This window comes from Myotis myotis, unplaced genomic scaffold (assembly GCF_014108235.1).
Source record: "Myotis myotis isolate mMyoMyo1 unplaced genomic scaffold, mMyoMyo1.p scaffold_m19_p_13, whole genome shotgun sequence".
NCBI classification, from domain to species: domain Eukaryota; kingdom Metazoa; phylum Chordata; class Mammalia; order Chiroptera; family Vespertilionidae; genus Myotis; species Myotis myotis.
Window position 1 is genome coordinate 23,141,720 of NW_023416317.1, and position 27,030 is coordinate 23,168,749.

Consider the following 27,030-nt stretch of genomic DNA (forward strand, 5'->3'; position numbering starts at 1 on the left):
TTCATATTTCTTAATCCAGTATTGGATTCATCAGGACTATTTTTGGTTTTAAGCCACATAAAATGAATTCAGACTTGCATAAGTGACAAAAAGAAACTTAATGACATTTACATAACTGGAATGCCTTCAGGCATGGCTGAATCCAGGGAATCAAACAATAGTCATCAGGCCTTAGTCTACTCCACCTCTTAGGTCTGCCTTCCTCTATGTTGGCTTCATTCTCAGGTAGGTCTGCTCAAGATGTGACAAAGACAGCTGCTAGCAGCTGCAGGCTGAGGAACCAAGGCAGAGATGAAGCTTTTGTTTGATGATAATTTTAGCAAAACTCCCAGGGAGAGCTCTCACTGACCCAGCATATGTCACATAACAACTAAGGTCATGGTAATGTGCTCTGGCTGTGCCTAGGTCACCTCTGGAAGGAAGGAACCCCACCCAAACATATAAATTTGAGTGAAAGAGGGGAAGTTCCCTAAATTAAAATTGAGGTGCTATCACTTAAAGAAGTTGAATTGGATATCAGGCAAGCAAAAATAGCTTCCATCATTGTTAGCTTCATACCCTTGCTCAAAGCTGTGCCCGACATCTCCATTCAGAGGGTTCCTATTCATCCTTTGGACCACAAATGGCTCAAATGGTACTTCCTTGAAGAAACCTCCCCTGACCACCCCAAATTGAATAGGGAGCTCCTGAAATGTGTGCTCCTGGCAGATCTTGTCACTCTGGGCTTGTGTGATTATTTGACAAAAGCCTGTCTTCCAGCCCTAACCGGTTTGGCTCAGTGGATAGAGTGTTGGCCTGCAGACTGAAGGGTCCCAGGTACGATTCTGGTCAAGGGCATGTACCATGGTTGTGGGCATATTCCCAGTAGGGCGTGTGCAGGAGACAGCTGATTGATGTTTCTCTCTCATCACTGTTTCTAACTCTCTATCCCTCTCCCTTCCTGTCGGTAAAAAAAATCAATAAAAAAAGCCTGTCTTCCATGTTGGTCCAGGGCCACCTTGAGGTCAGTGGACTGTCTGTCTTGTCCACTGATGTGTCTCCATAGCCTAGGACAGTGCCTGGCAAGTAGACGGAGCTCAACACATATTTATGTGAAGAACTGGTGGAGGTCACCAGGGACCTGGTGACCTGTGATGGGGACGGAATGGATGGGTCAAGAAAGACATGAAGATTTCATGTGCGTGGTTAAGAGTGTAGGGAAAGAGACAAGAGAAGACGGGGGAGCATTGTGTGTTGTGGGATCCCAGGCTGGATGAGCAGAGTGTGGGGCAAGGTGGGGGGATGGGAAGCCAATCAGCAAATGCCAGCCCTGGGGGCAGAGAGAAGAGATGAAGAGTAGATCCAGGCTGGAGAGAAGGAGTCCTTAGGAGACCCAGAGGGAAATGCAGTCATGGCCCCACTTGTGGAAGGAAGAAGTGGTTAGGACTTGGCAAAGGGAAGGGAAGGAGTCCTTAGGCACTAGCCTGGGATTGGCTGGGAGGAAGGCTTCTCTGGGGCAATCCGTCAAACCTCAAGGACTAGAAAGAGGAGAGTGTCCCGGGATTCTGCCGGGATTCTGCCGTCATCCCTGGGTGTTTTTCCCAGGCTGTGTTTTCCTTTTCTGTCATCTGTTTATCCATCTGTCCATCCACACACATAGCCATTTGTGTCTCCATGACCAACCCCTGGCAGCAGCAGACAGGACATCCTTCCAACCTTCCGCTCCCTACCACATGCACACACCCAGCCTGGTCCCAAGAGGCTGTCAGCTCCAGATCAGAAGCTGGGTTCCCCTTGTAACAGGGAAGGCTGTTGGGGAAGGGGGGGGGGGGGTAAGGGGAGGCAGAGAAGGGGCAGGAGCCCACCCCACACCCATACTGAGGGCCCTGTAACCTACAGAAGCCAGGGGCCCAGAGAAAGAGAAGCAAAAAGGACAGACCAACAGAAGCAGCCCTGCAAGGTGGAAAGAGAAAACCCAAGAGAGCAATCCATGTTGAAAAGGACTGGGAGACTGCGATCAAGACAGGCTGAGGACCCCAAAGCCAAAGTAGGGAAGAGGGCAACAGACTGGAGGAGAAGGGAAGAGTGAGAGGAGGGAGAGAGAGGGGAGCCAGCCAGACAGCAGAGAGGAAGTGGGGAGAGGAGAGAGCAAAGAAAAAGAGGGGAGAAGCAGGGACGAGGTTGAGGGGAGAAATGGAGGGGGAAATGGGAGAAAGCGGTCGGATGGAGAGGAAAGGAAGGGGAGAAGCGGGGAGGAAAGGGCGAAGGCTGCTGACAGATGCATCACGGAGGCAGCCAGAGGGCGGCCCGCAGCCGGGCCAGGGGGAAGGGGGCCGTGGGGAGGTGGACGGGGTGGGGGCGGAGGGCGGGCCAAGCCCCGCCCCGGGTGGGCGGGCCCCTGCGCGGCGGCCCCGCCCCCTCCCACGTTTCCCGCCCCGCGCCGCGCTCCCCCACCCCCCGCTTCCCCGCGTTCCTCCGCCCGCCCTCGAAAGACCCAGCGAGCGGCGAGGTTGCGGGCCAGCTGCGCGGAGCCGAGGAGGCACGGATACGGGAGCGCAGCGCGGCCGGAGCCGGAGCTCACCGGCGTGGCCGAGCTGCCAGCGCAGCGCCCGCCGCGGGCAGGGCAGCCCCGGCCGCAGGTAGGAACGGACGGCCGGCGTCGGGGCGCGGGGTGCAGAGACCTGGACGGCCGGGCGCCCCGAGCCGCCGCTGCGGGCCCGACGGGGTGGGCGGGCACCGGAGATGCCAACCCCCGCACCTTGCCTCGGGCCACAGGAGCAAGCCAGGGCGCCGCCGCTCTGCCCGTCGATGCACCTACTGGCCTTCCCCACCACCACCCCCCCCCCCCGCCCGCCCCCCGGGAGGCTCGGAGGCCGCGGGGAGGGGGAAGGGGAGGGCTCGCGGGCGGGTCACCGGAATCACATGCCTTTTTCTTGTCTGGGGCCCCTGGGACTCCCGGGCTGGTGTTGGACTCTGCTGGAGCCGTCGAAGCGTCGCGTCCATTTCCTAGGGGACAGGGGATAGTGGGGGACCCGAGAGTGAATGCTCAGGGACCGGGCGCCACTTTTCGGGCTCAGAGTCAGCTGCGTAGAGAGAAATCCATGCCCCTCATTTTTTCTCCAAGGGCTAAGGAGGCCAGCAACTTGGGGTTGGGACACCTCCTTCCAACCCCGGGGCAGCTCCAGCTCTCAAGAAATGCTGGCTAAAAAGCACCCCGCAGCCTGGGCTGAGCGCGCACAAGCTCTGCTACTCCCCCCACTCCTTTCCCCTGGGGGTGTGGGGTGAGGCGGCTCCAGCCCAGGTTTAGAGAACTGTGTCCCCTTGCCACCACGGGGCTGCTCTAACCTTGCCATGTGCCCTGGCCGTTTACTCCCTGAGGGTGGGGGAAAGAGGCGACTGCCTGCTGTGGCTACCCCTAGGCAAAGGCCATCAGGTCTCCATGTGCCCCACATCCCCACAGTGGCAACCACAGACACCCTGTTACAGCTTGGCTTGGTCTTCAGACAAGGGACTCAGACTCGCCAGCCCCCACTGAGGGTCTGAGCTAGTATCCTCCCAAAATAGATGTGAACCCCAATGAGAAAATTGGATTTTAAAACACCAAATAACACCCCGTGTCTTCCTAATGTGAAGCTGGAGCTTCACTGTCCTCTCTTAGGAAACTCAGCCTCATCGGCACTGGGGGGAGGCGCTGAATAAACGGCTTGGCTTTGGGCTTTGGTGACACCCTCAGAATCAGAGACTGTCAGACTCTGTGAATAGACTTGGGAACTGACCATTTTTCTATGACACAAGGTGGGTGCTTGGTGAGAGTGCAGTTGTTGGGTGCTAGGTATTGCCTAGCTTTTGTCTTCGGGAACTTTGGGGAAAATGTATTCATAATAGAGTCTGAAAAGACTACCCCAACTCCCAAATTCCAGAACAAAGGAGGTCAGTGGGACTAAGGCTTCTTGCACCCTCTGTCTCTCTCTTTGGAGCAAGGAGTGGGAGGGGCCTTTTCCCAGAGCAACCAGGGCAAAATGGCTGAGCCTCCTCTTAGCCTCAGAAATAAATTGTAAGGCCGGCAGCAAACAAAGGAAGCGCTCTCTCTCCAGCCAAGCACTGGCTCAGTAGCCAGCCCTTGAAGGACAAACAGTGAGTTCAGCGGGACACACAGCTTGGCTTGTGTGGCGGAGCATCCGGAGAGTGAGGCGATCCCTAAGAACCACACAGGAGAGGGGTAGCTGCTTGGGAGAGAAAGCAGGAGCCGTCCCTTCTGATGTGTGACTCTCCCTGCCAGGGTTGGAAGCTGGGTGAGAAGTAGGTCCCTTGGGAACTCCTGGTGGGGCTGGGAGGTGCTTCTAGAGGCCAAGGAGTAGGCAACTCAGAGGGTGATGACAAAGACAAAACCAAGTCCATCCAAGCTGAAAGGAGCGCAGCAGCTCTGTTGCTCCCCGGATGGCACATGCCTGGCAACCAGGAGCTCCAAGGCTATGGATGTGTTTATGCATGGCCCAGCACACAGCTGGCACTCAGCACGTGTCTTAGAATAAAGCCAGCATGGATGGAAGGTGATGACAGCACTAGCATGGACCTACCTATAGTATGGTCCAGTGTCACGGAGCCAGGAAGGCTATAAAAAGGTAGCTTCGGAGACCACAACCAGGAATGAGCCCTGGGGATGGCTTGGCTTTGAGCTGGGGTGCTGCCATTTTCTGGCCAGGTGACCTTGAGTAAGTTCTCGTCCCTGCTGAAAGGAAGAAATGGAGCTCCCAGTGTGCCCAGCTTGTAATTCCTACAATAACCGTGTGCAGCAGGTCCAGTTCTCATCCTCCCCTGCAGAGGTGAGGAAACTAGTTCAGAGGGAGGGAGTGACTTGCCCAAGGTCACACAGCTCGAAGGGGTTGGGGGCAGGGATTTGAACCCTGCTCTTCTAATTTCCCAGCCAAAACTTGCCTCACTGCTGAGTCTCTAGGCCTAGGTTTTCACTTCCCTAAAGTGATGTGGTTAGGTGATGGTCGGGATTCGATGATTGACAGTGAGGCCCCTTAGGCCTGCCATCAAGCTGCTCCTCTACCTTCCCGGCTTATCCTAAGAGCAACATTAAATAAAGCCTAAGTGGCAAGCGGCTTCTCACCATCTCATAAAGACACTTCCTAACCGTGAAGATAGTGATGACCCAAACCACTTGGAATTTGGACACATCTTTTCTCCCCTCTGTTGCTTGTGTGTGCATCACAGGCTGAGTGTCAACCCCTATCTATTAAGCCTTGCTTGCCGCCTTTAGCGCCCCCATATCCCAACATACATCCCCTTTGTCCTTGGGAGCAGGTGGGATGCCCAAGCCTGTCCCTGTCACCTCGCCTGAGGTGTGCCTAGCTTCAGGCCTGTCTTTGCCTGCATCAGAACTGTCCCTTCAATTCACCCCAGCTTCTCTGTGCCCAGAGAATGGTAGGCTGAACACAGCCGTTGGCACAATGAAAACAACCTTGAATTGACTCCAGTTGCAAAGAGCAGCCTTCTCAGGAAGGAGGAGATCGATCATCAGACGTCTGTCCATTGCCCCGCAGCATTCCTCAGCTCTAGCTCCTCACATGAGCCCCATGTCGGCAGCCTTTTTTGTCACCTTTCCCCCATTCTCTGAAGGTCACTGGTAGCTGGAGGGGAAAGAGTGGTACTTGAGAGGGGAAAAGGGTAGGAGGCCAGATCATGGACCCAAAAAGAAGGCTTTCCAGGAAATGTGCTCCAGCGTGTTCCCTCCGAGCTCACCCGGAGCCTTCAGGAGGAGGGGATGGGGACGTGGGAGTGAGTGGGAAGCCAGCTCACAGCAGAGACAAGGGTTGCCTGGCATAGACGGTAGGTGTGAATGCAAGCTGTGATATTTCAGCACAGGCTTGGGATTCAGTCATCAACAGAAGAAAAAATCCCACTCAATATTTTTCCAATGACAATATAGATGACAGTAATAACTAACAGTTGATGACCTGCCAAGGGATGTGCTGTGTACTGTGTACTTATGTTACTGCATTTAATTTTCACAAAACCCTGTGAGGCATATAGTAGAATTGCCCCTGTACAGATGAAGAAACAGATAAGAGAGAGGTTAGGGTGCTTGCTGTAGCCTCACTGGGCTTCTAAATGGCCCTGGAGCCCCAGCTCAACCACCACATAAAAGCCCCTGGTTTTGTCACTTAGCACGGACCACAACTCCCCATTCAAGAAGCTGCACAGTTAGAAAGCATTTCCCCGTTCCTTTTCTGTCAGTGGAGTTTTCCCACAGCTCTGAGAGGCTGATGGCTTGACAGCCACTGTTTAATAACTGGGGAAGCTGAGGCCCAGAGATGATGGATTTGTGCCCAGCGTCCGTCAGCTGCTAAGTTGCAGAACTGGAATTCGCACTCAGGTGCCCAGCCTATTACAACATATTTGTAACCTAGACTTTAAATTCATTTAAAGCTGGTGTTGACATTATGCACCCAGCCATCTTTCCTTCATTCTTAGGTGTCCCCCAATTTGTCATCAGCCTCTTGCTGCTCTGGAAGCCACTGAGAACGGCCGACAAAGCCATCAGCTCTGTTTACCGTGATCGGACATGACACGAAAGTGGCATCCGATTTGATGCAAGCTGCCTGCAGCGAATGGCCTTCTATTTTTACATTTCTCACAAATTGGAAATTACAAGGAGGCCAGGTCTTGCAGAACGATTGGCTGTGGTGCTCTGAAAGCAGGGGGTGTGCGGCCAGGTGGAACGAGCCACATTCGGGGTCCAGGGGCCCTCTTGGGCTTGACCCTTGGCAAAAGGGGCCCCCAGCTCACAGGGCTGGACGGGATCCTGGCAAACAGGCCAGGCTGGAGGATGCTGCCTCGGACAGTGACCTGCGGCTCTGCCCACCTGTCAAATGCATAGTGTCTGCAAGATCAGTGTCACATGCCAGCTCTTGAGATAACTGAGCTCTAGCCAGAGGGACATTCAAGGTCAAAGATGCCCAGAAAGACATTGACAGCAGGTTGCTTTCCTGGCCTTAATTGTTTGGTAAGGAGGTTCTGTGCAGGGAGAGGGCAGCATCCACCAGGAAGTGAGCAATAATATTAGGTATCAGTATTGCCATTTGCTGGCACTTAGTGCTTATAGCAATACTAGTGGCCCAGTGCACGGATTCATGCACATTGAAAGGAAATTAATTAGAAGGTGGCCAGCGGGGCGGGACTGGGCGAGAGGGGCCAGACACTCTCTGGAGCCAACCTCCCATGATCTCTCCTTGGCTGGCTGCACCTGCGGCGGCACTGTGGCTCAGAGGGCATCTGTGTCACCACAGGTCAGCAGTAAACCAGATTCGGGGCCGACCATGCCCCAGCAACAACATAACCCACACCTGGCTGAAGGTGGAATTGTGCGCCCGCCTCTCTGGTTCTGGGTGCGTCACTCAAGAACCACTGCTGCCAAGTCACCTAAGACCATCGGAAACACTCAACTCCTGTTGAGTGTCTGCCCCCTGGGGGTCAGTGCCTGTCATACCTACCAACTGGTCAGATGGTCAGATGGTTGCTTAGCGTTTCATATATATATATATATATATATATATATATATATATATATATACATACACACCATATATATACACACACGCGCGCGCGTGCGCACGCGAGGGCCCAGTGCACGAATTCGTGCACCTTGAAAGGAACTGTGGGCCACAAGACTGCAGTGGACACAGGGTTGGGTCTTGGCCCATCCGTCACGCCCCCGCCTGGCCCCTTCCGCGGGCCCCCTGGTCCTCTGTGCTGGCAGCTCTGTGCCAGCTGCCCCTGCTCCCATATGCTGATGGCGCCAGCCCCACTCGCACCCGCTGACGGTGTGGAGCCATTTGAGCTGGCGCCAGCAGCAGGTATTCGCACCTGCTGACAGCGCCAAGCGATTGGGGCCAGCGTCGGGCACCGGCAGCAGGTGTGAGTGCTGGGCAGGACCACGGCGCATGGGAACAAAGAATTTTCAATAACCACCAGGGGCTCGCCCCAATAACAGTGACTGGTGCCCCGCCTTGGTCTGGCACCCCCCGCTCACCTGCTCACTATCCCGCTGTGGCCGACGCCCACCACGTTCCACGCTCTGCTGCCTGCTGCTGACACCCGTGTTGTTCTGTGAGCGCCCCCTGGTGGTCAGCGCACATCATAGCAACCGGTTGTTCAGTTGTTCCACTGTTCGGTCTATTTGCATATTAGGGTTTTATATAGATAGATAGATTCCTGGACATCAGAACAGCACTTTACAGTGTGCCCCAAAAGAAAAAAAGAAAAGAAAAAGCTCATGTAGTCGTTCTTTCTTTTGATCCTGTGTGAAGTATTCTAGGGGAAGAAAAGATGGTACTTGATATCCTGGAGCAGAATCTTCTCTCAAATAAAAATATACAATTTTTTAAAAGCCAGTTTTCTCATAAAGCTCAAATCAGAATGACTTTGACTCTTTGCATACCACCTGAGTACATTCACACTTAACATTTATATAGGATTCCATTGAGTACTTCTCCATTGAAGCATGCAATGATCCTGGGAGCTCCATGTAAAAATAATTTATTACCATTATCTCCATCTTTTGGGATGGGGAAACTGAGACTCAAGATATCTGCCCAGAACACTGTTACCACAGACCTCTGGTTTCCAGCTGATAGGAAGCACCTTTACAAAACCCAAATCCAGACTCACCAGGTAGCCCCTTGAGAAGGTGCCCCCTTGAGAAGGTGCCCAGACAAGCTTGGATCTCTAGGAGGCAGAGCACAAAGTGATGGAGATGCAGAATAGTGTGGGGAGACACAGCCATGAGGTTTAGGAGAAAAGAGCTATGGCATCTTACCTGAGCTCTGGCTGGAGGCTAACATGTCCTCGGTCACACCCAGAGTTTGGGGTCTGAAGTGTACTCCTTTGGTCAGGGAGCCCCCAGTGGTGGCAGGACTTGGGTGGCAAGGAAGGGATGATTTTCTCAGGCACACATGTGAGTGCACAGCTGTGCTTATCTAGATGTGTTTGGGTGAAAATGAACGCTAGGGACTCCACAAGATTGTCTAGAACAGCAGTTCTCAACCTGTGGGTCACGACCCCTTTGAGGGTCGAACGACCCTTTCACAAGGGTCACCTAAGACCATTGGAAAACACATATAATTACATGTTGTTTTTGTGATTAATCACTATGCTTTAATTATGTTCAATCTGTAACAGTGAAATTGGGGGTCACCACAACATGAGGAACTGTATTAAAGGTTCACGGCATTGGGAAAGTTGAGAACCATTGGTCTAGAAGGGTCTAAGGGCCTTGATAACCAGGAAGGTGTGGGGAAGTGTTCAGACATGAGCCTCAGAACATTTGGGACCCACTAGAGCAGTGGTTCTCAACGTTGGCTGCACATTAGAATCACCTGGGAATCTTTTTAAAATCCTGATTTCTGGGCCTCATCCTCTGGAAATTCTGTGTTTCTTTGTTACTAATGTTGTGGCCCCACCCCATAACAAAGAAACAGAATTTCCGGAGGATGAGGCCCAGAAATCAGGATTTTAAAAAGATTCTAATGTGCAGCCAAGGTTGAGAACCACTGCCTTAGAGCAGTGGCCGGCAAACTGCAGCTCGCGAGCCACATATGGCTCTTTGGCCCCTTGAGTGTGGCTCTTCCACAAAATACCATGTGCAGGCTCGCACGTACAGTGCGATTGAAACTTCATGGCCCATGCGCAGAAGTCGGTATTTTGTGGAAGAGCCACACTCAAGGGGCCAACAAGCCGCATGTGGCTCGCGAGCCGCAGTTTGCTGACCAGGGCCCTAGAGGAATGGGCTGTGTGGTGCTGAGCCATGTCCAGACAAGATGGTAGGGAAGGGAGGAAGTATGGAATGGAAACCACGCAGCCTGGCAGTGATTGCACCTTCCCCTTGGCCTTGAAATGCTATCCATGCTGAAGATTGTGAAGTATCACAAATTCTAGGAGCTTACCTCTGGGGTGTTGGGGGAGACAGGGACACCCAAGGGTTTGCTGTGTCTCTATGGCCAGCCTGGCCCCAACCACCAACTATGGAGAGCCTCCTGGGCACCAGTCCGGGGCTGCCTGAGGCTAGTGAGAACAATGCTAGGGAACAGGTGCTACTGTCCCCATCAGCAGGAGGACCACCCTGAGGCCAAGGAGGTGGAACCTCGAGCTCCGAGGTGCCCAGAACAAAGGCCACTGGCTCCCCATGCTCTGTCTGTGCTCCGTCCTGTGCTTCAGCCTTGCTGCAACCCGAACCCCTTTGCTCCCATGTGGGATGTTTCCAGAGCTTGAGGTCAAGGACCCACCTATGATTAAAAAACAAAAGTGGACTTGGGGGTGGGGAAGAAGTAGGCTTACTGGAGAGGATTCTGTGAAGATGGCATTTAAGTGCATGTCTTACGTGTACACCTTTAACAGGCTGGTTCAGCATGGTGACCCCAAATAATCAGATACATACAAGCCCCAGTTTTGAGTTCTGATTGTGAGCCAGGCACTGAGTGGAGCACGTTTTTTAATCTTCACCAAGAACATGCTCCCATTGAGTTTAGAGAGGGAGGGAAGGAGAGGGAGGGAAGGGGGGAGCGAAAAGGGGAGAGAGAAAGAGAGCGAGACCTCAGTGTGAGGGAGAAACATTGACCAGTTGCCTCCCACATGCACCCCAACTAAGGACCGAATCTGAAACCTGGGTATGTGCCCTGACCAGGAATCGAACCTGCCACCTTTCGGTGCACAGGGTGATGCTCCAACCAGCTGAGCCACACCAGCCAGGACCTGAGTGGAGCACTTCACAAGCCACGTCCCGGGATCCTCAGTAAGGAAACTGAGGCCCACTGAGCTCGTGCGGTTGTTTCATGCGGCGGAGCTGGGACACACATCCAGGTCTGCGGGACCCCAAGGTCTGGGCTTGCAGACCCAAGAAAGAAGCGGAGAGCAGCCCCCAGTCTGCTGGCCTCGAGCCTGCTGGGGACCGTGGGCAGGGTCCTTCCCCTCTCTGGGCTTTGCATTCTCTGTCCATAAAGCCAAGAGGTTTGGACTGGATAGGACGATGGGCTGTTCCTGGTGCCCAGGCGAGGAAGGGAGGCTGCACACCCTACTTCCCCTTCCATTTCCCCCATAATAGCCTCCTGAGACTAATGACCAGGAAGATAAGAGCCCTTTCTCAAATGGCAGTGAATGCCAGTAATGCCAGAGCAGATGTGGCACTGTTAATTATGCCATGGCTATTAAATGAGAATGCCAACCCAGAAGAGTTAAGTAGCACCGCTGGGCTACACTGGCTGTGCCTATAAGCTGTGCCGTCATCCTGGGCCAAGGCAGAACCACCTCCTCCCCGACCTTGGAGCCAGACAAGAGTCACAAAGCCTCATTCACATCAGCCTCGTTCCCAGCACAGAGTCTGCAGCGGCTCCTTGGAGCTGGAGCCACAGATGGCTACTCGGGGAGGTTTTCTTAGAGACCCTGGGGGGATCTAGCCAAGTTACCTTCAGGAACTGATGTGGGCAAACAACTGGACTAAATAAAACTTTGAGCTCTTACTGTGTACCAGGCCCTACTGTAAACCAGGTAAACCAGGTGTTGTTTCTGCTTTGAAGAGCTACTCACCGTCAAAGCCATAAATTTCCTCAGAGTGGGAATGCCAGGTTTCTGTGTCTCCAGTGGCCAGCATAGTGGAGGACACATAGTAGGTACTTACCTTTTGCTTTTGATTGTGTGGCTCCTTAAGTGAGAGCCAGAGGCCACCCAGGTGGGAGCCAGAACAAGATCAGCTGTGGACTGAGTGGGACAGAGGGACAGGGTAGGGGACCGACTCTCTTCTCTAGGCACCACCAATCCGGCCTTTCTGGGTGGCCAGGCAACCATGGACAACCCCTTTGCCCTTTCTGAGCCTCCGTTTGCACATCTGCAAATTGGGTAGAGTGAGTGCTGCGATGACTGCAAGAAAAAACATGTCTCCTAACCAGCTGCAGCCCTGAACAGAGATTGCATAGTGTCTGACCAGTGACATTATGGAGGCAAGTCAGCAGAAGGAGAGAATGCAGTCACCAAAGGCAGCTTCTGGTTCTTCTTGCGGACTTTAAATGCCCCTAAACCTCCAACCCCTCTTCAGTAGCTCTAGCTCCCCCCCCCCCACTTCCTGGAGCTCAAAAGCTATTTCTCAGGTTTTTCTCGACCAGAGAAAGCCACAAAACCCACCCATTTCAGACACCTCTGCATTATGGATGGGTAAACCGAGACCCAGAGAGAAGACCTAGGCCCACAGGTACCATGACCCATAGCTTCTAACCCCTAACCCAGTGCTCTTCCCCCTGCTCCAAGCCAGCCCAGCTCCACTGTTGAGAAATTATTAAATAGAGTTGGTGGAAGGACTCTGGTTGCTGTGGCAACGGAGCCTGTGTCCTCGGGAGATAATGGTGTTGTACAAGGCAGAGTGATGTGTGTTGAATGCTGATTTTGGGAGCTGCTGGAGCGAGCGAGAAAGCAGAGGGGACTGTGTCTAGGGTTTGAGATTCCCCATAAAGGATGCTCGGGGCTAGTGGGGCTTTGTCTAGTTCCATCCTTCCTATGACCTTGGCAGAAAGGATAATCACCTTCGCTTCTTCATGGAGGCACAAAGTGAAGTGAAGAGAGGTTAAGTGGCTCGTCCCCCAGGTCACACAAGCAGGCCAGAGGTGAAGCTGGGACTTAAACCCCAAACTACTTCCTGGGGTTGGGGAGGAAAAGGCTGGAAAGGGACACTGACAGAGAGAGCAGTTAGTGGTTTAAGGTCCCAGAAGGGGGCCAGCTCTGAGCCTTGCAGTAAGAGCACCCAGGCCCCTCTAAAGGCTGTTAAGGAGAGTGCTCGTGGAGATGTGATGGACCGACTCTCTTCTCTAGGCATCACCAATCCGGCCTTTCTGGGTGGCCAGGCAACCATGGACAACCCCTTTACCCGTTCTGAGCCTCAGTTTGCACATCTGCAAATTGGGTAGAGTGAGAGCTGTGATGACTGCAAGGTAGTGCCAAACCTCAGCTTTGGTGCCAAAGTCAAAGCCCTTCCTCCCACTCCCTAGCTGTGTGACCCTGGGCAAGTCACTTCATCTCTCTGAGCCTCAGTGTCCTCATCTGCAAAATGGAGATTATAACAGACCAACTAAGTTGGTTGTTGTGAGACCAACTAAGATAAGCTAGGCAGAGCATCAAGCCCCACTTTTGGGCATAGCTCAATCAGTAGTCGCTATTATTATTAACCAGAGAGGAGAGGCTAGGAGAAGGGTCCGATCCGGCCGCTCTCAACCATGCATTGCTTCTGATTTGTGGGGTTGAAAGATGGCTAAAGTAAGTATAAGAATGATAAGTAACAGGCTCTTCCTTCCAAGCTGGTGAATATCAGAATGAACAGCTCCCCGTCACCGAAAATAGGCACAAATATTTTGCATTTGGAAAATATGATCGATGCCCCTGCCTACCAATGCACTGTCCTTAAAAGCCTAGGTGTGACCCACACTAGGGGAAGTTGTGCTTTCTCTGTGCTGGTTATCTAAATGACTCCACGCTGCAAACCCTTTGGAAAAGAAACACTCTCATCCACACTCTTCATTTCTCTCCTGCGCAACTGGCACAGTATATTGACTTTCCTAATCAGGGATTGGAGAGCACGGGGTTAACACCCTGAGAAACCCCAAGTTCATCATTTGCATGCTGGCACAGGTGTAGTACAGCTGGCAGACAACCCCATTCCATTGTGGATGCAGAAAGAGGGTGCTGGACTCAAGCATTTGGCTATTTCAGTGAGAGCAACAGTGAGAGCTGGGGTCCTGATTACTTGGAGGAAAGCAACCATTTTGTTTGTTTCCACAAACCTCTCTGGGCCAGTCCACCCCCAGAGATAGCAGCCTGTTTCTGTATTCCCGGAGCGGGAGGGCCATTGGTCCACTGCCCACCCTGGGGCTGGATGACAGGGTGTGAAGTAATGAGCCTGAGACCTCAGATTCTGATGGGTCCATCGGTGCAGGCAAGCGAGGGGTCGGGGACAAATGAAGACAGTTGACATTTAACCAGGATTTGAGTGGATGTGCTAATTACTGAATAGGTACACATGTCCACTTTGGGAATTATGTTTAATGAACAGTTTGCTCTGAGAATTTGACTTGGTCAGCATCTCCCAGTAGTTCCCACCATTCCCTTGCATTGATTGCCTTATAGGTTAAGATAATGATGACATTCTACCCAGGACTTTTTCCCACAGCCATAAAAAACAAACAAACAAACAAAAAAAACGAAAACAAATAATACTAGACCTAATCAGGTGACTTCTTATAATATCTACCAGGTTCCAAGCATGTACCAGGCCCTCTACTAACCACTACGTATTCTCCCATTTAATCCTCACGGCAGCCCTAAAGTAGATATCATCACCTTTGTCTCAGAGAGGTTGGTGACCAGCCTTCAGTCACACACCACCTGGGCTAAGACTCAAAACCATGTTTTCTTTCCCTCAGGCCAGTGCCTTTAACCACTGCCTTGTTCTGCCTGCCTCTGACATGACTCATGAAAAATAAATCTCTGAATACCCCTTGAAATTGTTTATTGTGCATGGAACTTAAGAATATTTGCTCAGTAAAAAAAAAATCCCATTTTCCCAAATGGGTAGTTTATTCATGCTGCATGGGATGTTTCACTTTACAAAGAAGGGGGTATTCATACTCTAAAGATTCTGTCTGAAAGCCAAGTGAATGAAGCAAGAACAGATGCATTGGCTGAAGTGAGCATCCATTCAAGTGTTTTAAAAAGAAAATCAGCTTTCTCTTACGGAAAATATTTGAGACCCTGGAATCTGACCCTTAATCGACTGAAAATACACACCCTCTTTATTCTTGCAAATGATCCTAAAGCAGTTCTCTCCACATTTTTTTTAATCCAAACTGAGTTTATGTTAAGATAACAGTAGGGTTTGTTGTTTCCCAAATACAAAATTATAATACTGAGTGTGATTTTATAAACATCACCCCCACCGAGATATTTGCGTATCCCCTAGGGAAGGGTCCACACTAACCTGGTCCCACTTCTACCACTTAGAGAGCGCTCTGGAGTGACTAGATTGCACCATGTGTATTAGGACTGCAGACTCAAAGGCCACTGAGGGCCAGGCAGGTCAGAGAAATGAGTAAAGAGGTCAGGGACAGGGTGACAGTCATGGTGGGACTTGTAGTAAATGGGAAAACACGTACCCACAAAGCATGAAAATTCACATTTTAAATTTCTAGGCTGATGCCACTCAACCAAACACATGTGGGACCCGTGTGGCCCGAAGGCCATTAGTTTGAGATCCCTGGTAGTTCTTTTTTTTTTTTTTTAAATATACTTTCACTGATCTCAGAGAGGTAGGGAGAGAGATAGAGAGATAGAAACATCAATGATGAGAGAGAATCATCGATAGGCTGCCTCCCGCATGTCCCCCACTGGGGATCAAGCCCGCAACCCAGGCATATGCCCTTGGCCAGAACTGAACCTGCGACCCTTCAGTCCGCAGGCCAACGCTCCATCCACCGAGCCAAACCGGCCAGGGCCCTGGTAGTTCTTATTGTGACTTTGTGTGATCTTGGTTCAGACAGTTTATCTTTTGGGACCTCTAGAATGGGGCTGATAAAGCCGGCAGAGTTGTTGAGAGGAGGAAATGGAGTCCAGGTGTGGATGCTTGGTGAGGAGCTGTGGAGATGTGAAGGGCCACCATCGTCGAAGTGCTATCTGTGTCACTGAGTCAGCTTTCCCCGGGGGCTGTGTGCCTGTGTGTGATTTATTAGAGATCGCCATTGAGTTCAGCTCGTCCCTGCAGCATTAAGTTTTTTCTTTTTCCCACATCTGGGATCTTAATGGGCCTTTATCCCAATGCCCTTCAGAGCCTTTCAATATCTTGGACGAAAGAGAACTGTTATTTAACCCCCTGGTTTTCTTACAAGTGTTTCGTAAAAGGCAAAAATTGCCTGGTGGTCATCATGTCATTTTTGTTTTCTGATCTGAATGAATCCTTTCTGGCCTGTTGAGCCAAGGGCCTTTTCAGAGGCATCCCCTAGAATGGAAACGCTCAACCATTCCCCACACAGGCCAAAGGAAGGTGGGAAGAAAGAAGCAGCCTGGAACAGGACTATGAGGGCCCAAAGGCTGAGAACCCACGGTTCCATTGTGCCTGGCTCGGGGAATGTTCTCAGTGCCTCGGGCCCTCCTTGGAAGGCCGAGACTGATGGCGGCCCCACTGAAGTCCCGCTAGAACCAACTGAAGGAAGTCAGTGGGGAGGCCCTTCAGCCTGGGTTTCAATTTCAGCACCTCAACTACTTGTGACCTTGGGCTCTTCCAACCACAGGTTTCTTATTGCTAAATGTGGACTCCCTACCTCTTGGGGGTCTCCCAAAGGTTCACTGAGATCACAGAGTACCTGTGTTCCTCCTGTGCCCTTTCCCCTGTCACTGCTACTGTCTTCCTCTCGCCTTCTCTGTCTTCACGCTCTTTTCCCCTCCTCCTTCACACCTTACTCTCTCCCACCCCTCCCCACTCCTCAGCATCCACGTAAGGGCTCTGAATCCCTCCCTCCAGCTGCACCCGCAAGAGCTGCCACGTCTGCACTGGTGCCAGCCCAGGAGCTGGTTTCTGGAGCTCTCCTCACGGGAAGCAATCAAGAGCCCACTTGCAGAGTGTGGGCATCTCTTCACAATCCTGTGACCTTGAGGTGGTACCTGGCACCCGTCTGTGAAGGGAGCATTCACACCAGAGGAGTCAGCAGCCACCCCAAATCCGGCCTTTTGTTTGCTTTCATGAGAGCTCGTGGTTAAACACTTGCCAGCCCAGCACTGCTTCGGAGATGGTGCCTCCTTCTCCAAGATAGGTCACTGCCCCAGAGGGGGGAATTCAGGAGAGCATGTTTGTGTCTCGCACTGAGCTGCTGGGGGAAGCAGAAGCAGTTGAAGGCCCAGGTGCTATTCGTACAGAGGAGACAGTGTAGGTGGGGAGATAGGACAGAAGGATTAGCTGTGAGTAAGGAGAGAAGCCAAGTTGTATAGAGTGACCAGGCCTTCCCCATTGCCCCCACCATGGTCCCAGCTCAAGCACTGTTCTCCCACCCCCTCCCACTTACCCACACAGTTGCCAGGCCCTTGCCAAATCACCATCCAAGGAAATCTCCCCATCTATAAGGCTCCCCCAATACTCACATCGGGGAAGGGGCAATGGGCTTGGAATCAAGCTGCTGCCTCCTGGACCTGGAACCTGGGCAAATCGCTTTATTTCTTGAGCCCCATTTCCCACATCTGTGCAGTGGAGTTCTGTGAGAGTTAAATGCGATCAACCATGGATGCACTACACATAATAATCACTTAATAAATGGCCCGTACAATCATTCTTCTATCACAGGATACAACACCCGCCCCCTTTCCTGCATTCAAAGCCTTTTACTGCTACTGGCCATCTCCCCAGCCATGATCCCTAAATCACCCCAGATTCTAGCCAACCAAGCCAGGCACCTCACCATCTCAAATTACAGGATGCATTTTGTCCTGTTCTCTGCCTGGAATGGACCAGAAGCGGTTAGTCAAGAATTCCAGTCCTGCTTCGGTAGCTGTGATTATGAAAATATGTCTCTCTTCTGTCCCCTTTCCACCAGCCCAAATGCTAGCCTCTCCCAGGTGTTTGCCTAAACCTAGGCCCCACTGACAGGGTGCCATTCCCTCCTTCTTAGGGCTGCAGAACTCACCATGTGGACGTTGGTTTCATGGCCCATCTCCCAGCTGTCCTGAGGGCTCATATCTCCCTGCAACCAGCGTGGGCCCTGGCTCCCTGGAGGTGCACAGTCAATGCAGATTGGATTGGATTGAAAATTGCCATGACAAAGCAAGGTGCTCAGTCAGACATTGCAGACAATTAGGAGCCAGAACAGATGTTTGCAAACCACAGATTGTGTGAGCGAGACAAGCAGGATGAGATGAGAATGAGGTTGGAAGTCAGAAGACTGCACTAGAAGTCAGAGTCCAACTCTTCTCCTTGCACAGGGGAGGAAACCAAGGCACAGAGAGGGAAAGGGCCTGGCTCAAGATCACACAGCTAGTTAAGTATGGATGGAGGAATTCAAACTGTGTCTGCGCTTTCTCCCCTCCCATTAGTCCCTGGAAAGGCCCTCTCCCTGCAGACGGGTCCTAAGGCCACACCTCTGGGCTGCTTCAGGTGTAGGCAGTGTTTGCAGTTGGAGCAGAGCGGGGCCTCCCAGAGGGGATTGCCACCCCTTGGGGCTGGCTGCCTCCTGGGAGGCTCTAGTTAGAGCTGCCAGCCTCGGGGGCCTGGTGAGAGCTGCTCAGCCTGGATTCCATGTGACCTCTCGTTGGCTACCAGGATACCTGCAGAATTTGCCCAATAGGACCCTGGGCCTTTCCTGGAGCCAGAGTTCACTTTCCTAGTGCCAGCAGCCTCTCTTGGGCTTCTTAAAAAGAGCAGCAGGCCTATCCTGTAGAAGTTTGTCTTGGAGGGAGTTGCCTGCCGGAAACTAGCCACCTTACACATACCAGAGGTAGGGCTTGGGGCTTCCACAGGCACCCCCACTAGAGACAGCAGAATAGAGTGGATAAGAGCAGGGGCACAGGAGCCCAGCTGCCTGGGTTCAAGTCTAATCCTCCTCGTTCTGAGCTGGGAGGCCTTTGGCAAGTCAGTTTACCTTTCCGTGCCGTAGTTTATCCATAAGTAAAATAGGGGTGGGTAATAGCAAGTTAATACCCATTTAGAGGCCGTGCTAGCAGTGTGCAGCTCACTTCCTTCCTACACTCTGAGCTCTCCCTTTCTTCCCCTCTTTGTTAATGAAAAGTTGGGGATTTTGTTTAGCTTTAGTGTTTGCTTTTGTTTTGTGTGCAACCACAAAGAAAGAGAACAATGACTCCTGGAGTTCATTTAACCTTTGCGTGGCTCTATTAAGCTCTCTAGCAGTTACAAAGCTAATTTTTGTCACTGGTTGTTGGTGTAGGGTGTCCTGTAGCCTTGTACATTCTGGTTTTGGAGGCGCCCAGAAAAACAGACTTCCAGGCTCTCAGAGGCTGCGAGCAGAGGGGAAGGATGGGAGCCTCCGTTCTCTCGACTGTCATAGGGCTGTGATGCCAGGTGAACTCATCTCCATGTAGTCACATTTCTCCCCACCCAGAACCCAGCTGGCAGGCTCAGGTCGGTCATCAGGCCACATCTAAAGGCTTCAGAGAATTTCACACAGGCCGGTGCCTGGGAGGCACCTGCTGGGTGAGCAGATACCACTGGACTGTGATTCAGAGGGCCAGGGTTAAATCCTGTAGGACCTTGGGCAGCTCATCTGACCTCTCTGAGCCTCAGTACCATCATTTGCAAAATAGGACTAATCTTTTTAGCTTCGTTGCATTTAGCACTTACTGGGCTGGGCACAGTGCTAGAACATTCAAATCCAGTCCTCCCACTGTGTGAAGTGGTCACTATTGGCCCCATTTCCCGATGAGAAACAAACACTAGAGAAAATAAGTACCTTCCTTGAAAGTCACACTGGGATGTTGTGAAGAGTAGGCATTCAATAAATGCTTTTGAGAAATGTATCCGGGTCTGCAAATTACCTCAGGTACCTTGAGGCGGCTCAAGGGTTTGCACCAAGATGTGAAACTGCTTTCCTTCATCTCTTGAGTAAGCGAGATGGGCCAAGAGTTGGGGTGGTGAAGGATTGTAAGGATCATACCACTTATGTGCTGTGTGACCTTGAGCCAGCCACCGGCCCTGTCTGGGCCTTTTTCTTCATTTATACACTGCTAGTGCAGACCAGGTGTACAGGTGTGGCATGGACCAGAAAAGAGGCCTCATAATTCCTACTGGTTGAGGGTCCAAGGATCAGAGCCTACCATCTAAGCCTGCACCTGTCCGTTTTGCTTGCAGCTTGCACTCTGACAAAGACTGACTCCTTACCACCAGACTGGGCTCAAGCCTCTGGGGCCTGAGGCTTGGAGGCCCTGTCCAGCTGCCCCTTCTCCATCAGAGCACCTTCTCCAGGGAGCTTTTCCTGACCTTGGGAGCATTGCGTGACAAAGGCTGCCCGCAGCACCTGCCATCCACCGGGCACAATTCCCACCTCCCTCTAACCTTCTGCTCCTGATCATCAGTCATTAATTGGTCCTCACATTCTTACAGCGTTTTCTGAATTACAAAGCACTTCCGTGGCCATTCGTCTCTTTGAATGGCACTCTAAGCTGCTATTTACTGAGCACTTCCTGTGCCCCAGGCCCTCTGCTTTCCCCCTTCTTTCCATGCATTACCTCGCTTCAGAGTTTCACAGCATTCCTATCAAAGTATCCGGGTTCATATTTACAGATGAGGAAACTGAGACTCAAGCAAGGTCTAGCCCCTGAATCAAGCTTTGTCAAATAGTCAGGGTCATCCCTACCCTACAGCTTCTGCAGCTGCCATGTGCACCCGAATCCCTGGGATCCAGTTAAAATGCAGCTTCTGATGCCATGGTCTGGAGGGGGGCCCAAGATTCTGCATTTCTAACAGGCTCCTTGGTGATGCCAGTACTGCTCCTCAGAGAACCACATGTTGAATAACAAGGCCCTGAATTACTAAGCAATTTGAGACTAACAGCCCCAGGCTGGCAAACCTCAACTTCCTTATCTGTCAAAAGGGTGACTTTGCTTTCAGCTTACAGAGATGGAATGAGGAGTGGATGTTATAGAACCTGTGGAATGCCTGGCCACAGTAGGTACTCAATAAAGGCTGGCTCCTCTCCTTTGATAGGAGCTGGCATGGGCCTGGGTGCACAGCAGATGCTTGATAACATCTTCTCCAATTGATTAAGCCTAGCATTTCCCCCTAAAGCAGAGAATAAACTGCATTCTGTTTCCTCTTGGAGTGAAGCCAAACCCAATATTAATTTTTTTCCTGAACCGTAGTTTCAAAAAGAAGGAAAAGCGAGTAGAATAATTGCAGTCTGAAGCGAATCGCTGTTAATTTCTGTAATTACAGAACAGAACAGGAGCAAAACGAAGCAGGAATGTGCACAGCGTCCTGGAGGGAGGAGGGCCCTACTCCCAGGCCGCTGCTCTCCTGCCTCCCTGGCTCTGCATGGCACCTCACTAGCTCTGTGGGTTCTGGGCCCAGTCCTGGCCCTGGACAATAGCCGTCCTGAGACTCTGGCCTTGGCCTTTTGGCCTCTGCCTAAGTCCCCACCCCACACAGCCTCCTGTCCCTCTGATGCAATGGGACAGAGGCAGATTGTCCAACTGGCTGCCACATGCTCCCCTCCCCCCAGCCTGCCATCTGGCCCATGGCTGGGCTGTTGACTGCCAATCCACCAGCAAGGCCTGCCGGCCCCACCTCCAGAATAGATCCCCAGTGCCACTCCTTACCACCTCTCCCCTAGCTGCCACCTTTCAGTCACCAGCATCTCTTGCCTGGACTCTGGGCCTGTTCGTGAGCCTCCCTGCTCCCACCCTTGCCCCTCTGCAGCCTCTTCTGGGCAGCAGAGTGAGATCACCCCCACTGCTTAAACCCTCCACTTTCTCCCATACCATTTAGAATAAAATCTGAACCCCTTGCCAGGGTCTCAGACCTTGTGTGATCTGGCCCCTGCCCGCCTCCGAGTAGCTCTGTTCCTTGCTGCATTGGACTGGAGCCACCCTGGCCTCCATGCTGTCTCTCAGACATGCCAAGCTTATTCCTGCCTTGGGGCCTTTGCACTGGCTGTCTCTCTGTTTGAAATGCTGTATCTCAGAGAGTCAGATTTCTGGCTCCTAATTCAAACTGAAAGAAAATTTTGTTCAGGCCAAATAAAGCGAGCCCAAGGGCGAATTTTGACCCATATTGCCACTTCGGATCTAGAGCTTCCAAACTCCGTGTGCGTTCTTTTTCTTACAAGGCATCTCCTTGCCCAGGGATGGGCGGGAGAATTCTTCTTGTTCGGTTTGGCCCATTTTTATCAATGGCTTTAGGACTTGGTCACAGAGAGCACATTGAGGAAAGATAGGGAATCATGGGGACATTTTTACCACCTCCCAGCCTCGAGTCTCTTTCTTCAACTCCTTCCCAAAGTTCCCCTGAATGAGTTGTCTTCTCTACAAATCTGATCACATTCTCACCCCGTCCTATCCTCAGTCCCTTAGTCTGGCTTTCAAGGCCCTTCACAAATTGACCTTCCAAGCTTCAAACCTCCTTACTTTTGCTCATGCATTTCCCTCTATTTGGGATGCCTTCCCTCTGTTTGAGCCTGACGAACACCTATTCAACCTTTAAAACCCAGCTCAAATGTTCCCATGTCTGGTTGAATTAACTTATTCCTCCTAGGCCTACAGTGTCTTATTCGTACATTCCTGTAGTATTTATGATTAGGATTAGCCATAGGCAGAGATATTTCTCTTTCTAGGCTATGACCTTGTCAAGGTCAGGGACCTCATCTTATTAATTCTTCCAACTTGAGTGTCCAGCTCAGCTCCATGTACACATAAGGCCCTCAGTAAGTATTTACAAAACTGAGTCTTTCTGCTGGCCCCTGTTCACTGATTCAAACTCTGGTGACCAGGGTGTAGGTCAGTGTACAAAACGCTTGAAACAGTTGTTCCATTGCCGCCCCAGCACATAGCACGTGCTCAGTAAATATTTGAATAAATCAAGGAGTGAATGAGTAGAATACAGAGGACTTGCTGCTTGTGGTCTCACATGAACAGTGCCCTTTTGAACATTGCTTTGGTGGGATTCAGTTAATGAGGGCAAATTAAGGAGCTGGAGGATCGTGGAACTAGGTTCTTGTTCACCTGATGAGGGAGAACGGGAAGACTCTGGCAGGTGGCCTTGACAGAATGCCCCCTACATCAGTGATGGTAAACCTATGACATGCATGCCAGAGGTGACATGCGAACTCATTTTTTTGGTTGATTTTTCTTTGTTAAATGGCATTTAAATATCTAAAATAAATATCAAAACTATAAATCTTTGTTTTACTATGGTTGCAAATATCAAAAAATTTCTATATGTGACAGACACGGCACCAGAGTTAAGTTAGGGTTTTTCAAAGTGCTGACACGCCGAGCTCAAAAGGTTTGCCATCACTGCCCTACATCATGAGCTGGTGAGAGGCATTCCGTGCACCCACTCGGTCAGCAGGTAAAGACGGGCCTCAGACTGGCACTCGGGAGCAGGGAGGCCCCTGGTCTCAACGCAGCAGACCCACAGAGCCATCCTCAGACACCCACGAAGCACAGGAGTCTGTTTCAGGAAGGAGGAGGTAACAGTGGTAAAAGGTTAGTTCTGCTTCAGAGGTCATTAATTTTCTAGAAAGACAGCCAGCCAGGTTCCCTTGCTGTGAATTTGCACATGCCTGCATTTTCTGCGTGCTGTTTTTCACGAGGGGAGCGACAGGCTAACCAGCTGGTGTCAGGCATTAAAATCCCCGCCATTCCCCGGGAGTGCGTGGGCAAAGCAGCTCCTGGAACGGCTGTATGTGAGCACTGGGTCCCAGGCTCTTTCACCGACAGGGGTCCCTTTAGCCTGTCCTCCCATCTAACTAGATGTTTGCGTGTTTTTCCCCCCTTACCAGACTTTATTTATTAAAAAATAATTCTTTTTCATTATTTTAACCAAACACACAAATGTACCACTTCCAGCTTCTGACTGGCCCAAAGTGATCGGCCAGACCACTTTGAATTGGTATCAAAAGAACCAAAGCAAAGGACTTGACATTTTTATTAGCTAGTATTCCCCATCGCAACTAAAAAAGGATGGTTTCTGGCTGCCTTTTGAAAATGCTGAAAGATGCTGAAGGGCCTGAATAATGAAACCTCTGTATTTGTTAGCTATTATCATCATCATCATCATCATCATCATCATCACTATCATAGCTTCCAGGAAGTTGTGAATACCAGATTAAGATCACAATCCATTCATAGATGGTAACAATGACGATGATGATAATGGTGGAGATTCATTCACTCTGAGCCAGGCATTCTTTCACATGCTTTATATGCATGCTCTCATTTAGTCTTCACCATGGACCTATGAGAAGTGTTGCTAGTATCCCCCCACTTTACAGATGAGGATTGAACTGGGGAGTAACCCACCCATCGCCAGTAAGTGTAGTGTTAGAGCTGAGGTCTGATAGCAATGGGGTAGACTTGCTGTCGTGCAAGTCCAAGGGTCTTCTCAATCTGAATCCTCAAAGAGGCATCAGTTATATTCATTTGTGGCTTCATGTCTTTGATCTTCTTCATATATTGCACGTGTTGTAAAAGGAAAACTCCACGTATGCGTATGTGGCTCCTCATAGGGCATCATAGGCATTTGGCTAAGTTTGAATACACTTTTCCATATTCTGGAGATCGCACGTATGACTTCCTTCTGGTGAGTTCTTCAGAGCAGCCACCGCCTCTGATCCCTCCAGGCTTGGCACAAGGAGGTGCTCTACTCGTGGAGAAGACGATGGCATAAACTTCCTGATGAACTGAACCGTCCTCCCTTCACCCCTCCCCCCACCCCCATAACATGCCCTGCTGTTTTGCCTGCTTGCAGGGGGTGAGTCAGAGCTCACCTGGCTCTCTCTCTCTCTCTCTCTCTCTCTCTCTCTCTCTCTCTCTCTGAATGGTGTCAGGTGATCCAGTAAATAATTGGGGTTTGGTTTGAGTCTCCATGATAACAAGTAAATCCAAAGTTCAGTCCAGAAGTGGTTCCCACAGGCCATAGGCATTCCTGAGAACTCGGTCAAGTGGTGAGAGGTAGTGGACAGAGATTTGGGATTGAAGCAGAAATCCCCTGAGCCCAATGTAATAAAACAATGGGGAGTCTATTTTATGACTGTGGGATTGCTTTGTAAACTCCAAGAGCAGGACCGTGGCCAGTCTTAAGAAAGCCTGGAACCACAAAGTAGCATGCCTTCAAGATTCCCTCTCCAGCTTTTCATCTCTGCTTTCTTTCCTCCCCAGACCAACTGTCTCTGCTACTCTGAGTACAAGGTGGTCAGAAGAGGGCTGGCTGCCTCAGTGCTAACAAGCCGCTGGAGAGACTGGCCTTTCTCCATCCCATGCCAAAGTCCCAGGGAAGGAGCTTTGATTGGCTAGCCAGGATCAGGTGATCAGCCCTGGCCCAAGGTGAAGGGATCATTTTAAACATGGCAGCTGGAGCGCACAAGGGTAGATCCTGGGGGCAGTTAAGGATATCCCTGTTTCCAGAGTTGATAGCTGACCCCACTTTCCTGAGGCTGCTCTCTCCCCTGAATATCTCAAGACTATGGTAGACCACAGACTCACCCCCTCCTGCCATTCCTGATGCCAGGCGGTCACCCTACCTGAGTCTAGGTTTCCTTCTAATGGTGCCATGCGCAGGCCAGGACCTAGATGGGCATCGAGACAATCTGTGGGTCATCCTTGGGAACAAGAAGCAGGGTTGGCGGTCAAGCTTGGATTGTCCGAAGGTGGTCTGGTTCTCTGTGAACTCTAGAAAGAAACAGTGGTGTTTGGTAATGGGGACCGCATGCCAGGGGCCGGAAGGCGAGTGCACAGCAAACCTGGGAGCCCAGCAGGGCAGAGCGAGGGGGGAGCCGTTGGGGCACGTGCCACACATTGCTTTGGCTCCTACATCTGAGAGTCCGCGGACCAGTGCTCCATGTGCTCCTCTTTGCGCTTAGGGTTCCATAAGTTTATTCTGTGTGCTTTTATTAATTTAAAAAATTTTCATAGAAATTTATTTTATTTGTAAATATTTATTTAGTTAGTTAATCCTCACCCGGGGGTATTTTTTCCATTGCTTTTTCAGAGAGAGTGGAATGGAGGGAGGGTGGGGGAGCAGAGAGAGAAATATTGATATGAGAGAAACATGGACTGGTTGCTCTTGCACACCTCCCAACGGGGGCTGGGGATCGAACCTGAAACCCAAGTATGTGCCCTTGACCAGCAATCAAACCCATGACCCTTTGGTACGAAGGTTGACGCTCCAACCACTGAGCCATGCTGGCCAGGGCTATTTGTAAATTTTTGTAGAATTTAAAAAATAATTCTAGAAATCCAGAAGCCTGCAAAAAAAAAAAGCAAAAACAACTTATAAACTAATCACTGAGAACATATTAGGGTAAATCTTCTAGTGTTGTTTTTTTTAACGAACAGATTTGGAGGGGAGGTAAAGATAGGAACATACATACATACTCAATAAATTGTTTTGAAACCTGGTTTTCTGTAGCACAAAACAAGGGGTTCTCTCTCATGTTACACATGGTTTTCAACAACATGGGGCTCGCCACAACATGCAACTGCAAGGGTGGATGGAGGGTGAAGGTGGAGAAATATACCAGCTGCATTCATTGGCTCCTAGCAGAACCCTGAGTAGCTGCAGCCCCTCCGTGGTTTATCTCTTCTTTCTGATAAAATTATGGAACACCTTCCTCACAGTGCCCTCAGGCCCACTCTCACAGCTGGCCCAAGGGCAGCAGGCCCTACTCCTGCATGTTCCCAGGGCCTCATGGGCCAGCCATGCTGCATGGACTCGCTGAGGTCACCCCAGCTGGGTGGCTCCAAGGGGCTCATACAAAGTACAGCCACTAGCAGGCTTCTTGCACCCCTGCCGCTGTCTGCCCAGGCTGCTCATCAGTGCCAGCGGCTTTCAGTTACGGCCCCTCCTCTTTTCTGCTTTGCAGGCTCTCTCCCAGGAGTTGCAGAGGGAGCCGCTCTGGAGCTGACCTGCCACAGAAAATCAGGTAAAATCAACAATCCAAATCATAACCCTTTTCAAACCAGTCAGGTGACAAGCACTCTTACAAGCCATGAAAGCTCATTTTTGCCACAATTCTACAAGGCAGATAGCATTACCCCCATTTTATAGATGGGGAAACTGAGCCTAGAGCAACTTAGGGCCACTCCGCTGGTAAGAGGCAGAGTGGAGATTTAAACCCAGGACGGGACTGAGTCCAGTGTCACACACTGTCCTCTAGTCGCTTTCTCTGGAACTAGAGGTAAGAGTGGTTCAGAGTAGGTAAAATGTCTGGGGATGACCGAGGGTCAGAGTGGATCTAGCCAGTGGCCCTTCCTCACCTAAGGGCTAGTAGGGCTAGGCTCCCGGCATAAGAATCTCCTGCTCAG

General features: G+C 51.1%; 1 protein-coding gene across 2 annotated transcripts in view; it reads left to right on the plus strand.

The window, feature by feature from the left end:
- Positions 1 to 2,443: 2,443 nt before the first annotated feature.
- Positions 2,444 to 27,030, plus strand: part of SLC6A1 (solute carrier family 6 member 1) — a 43,911-nt gene continuing 19,324 nt past the window's right edge. For both annotated transcript variants that reach the window (XM_036332185.1, XM_036332186.1), the window contains exons 1-2: positions 2,444 to 2,618; positions 26,589 to 26,648. The gene's annotated coding sequence lies outside the window, so the exon portion shown is untranslated. The remainder of the gene's footprint in view (positions 2,619 to 26,588; positions 26,649 to 27,030) is intronic.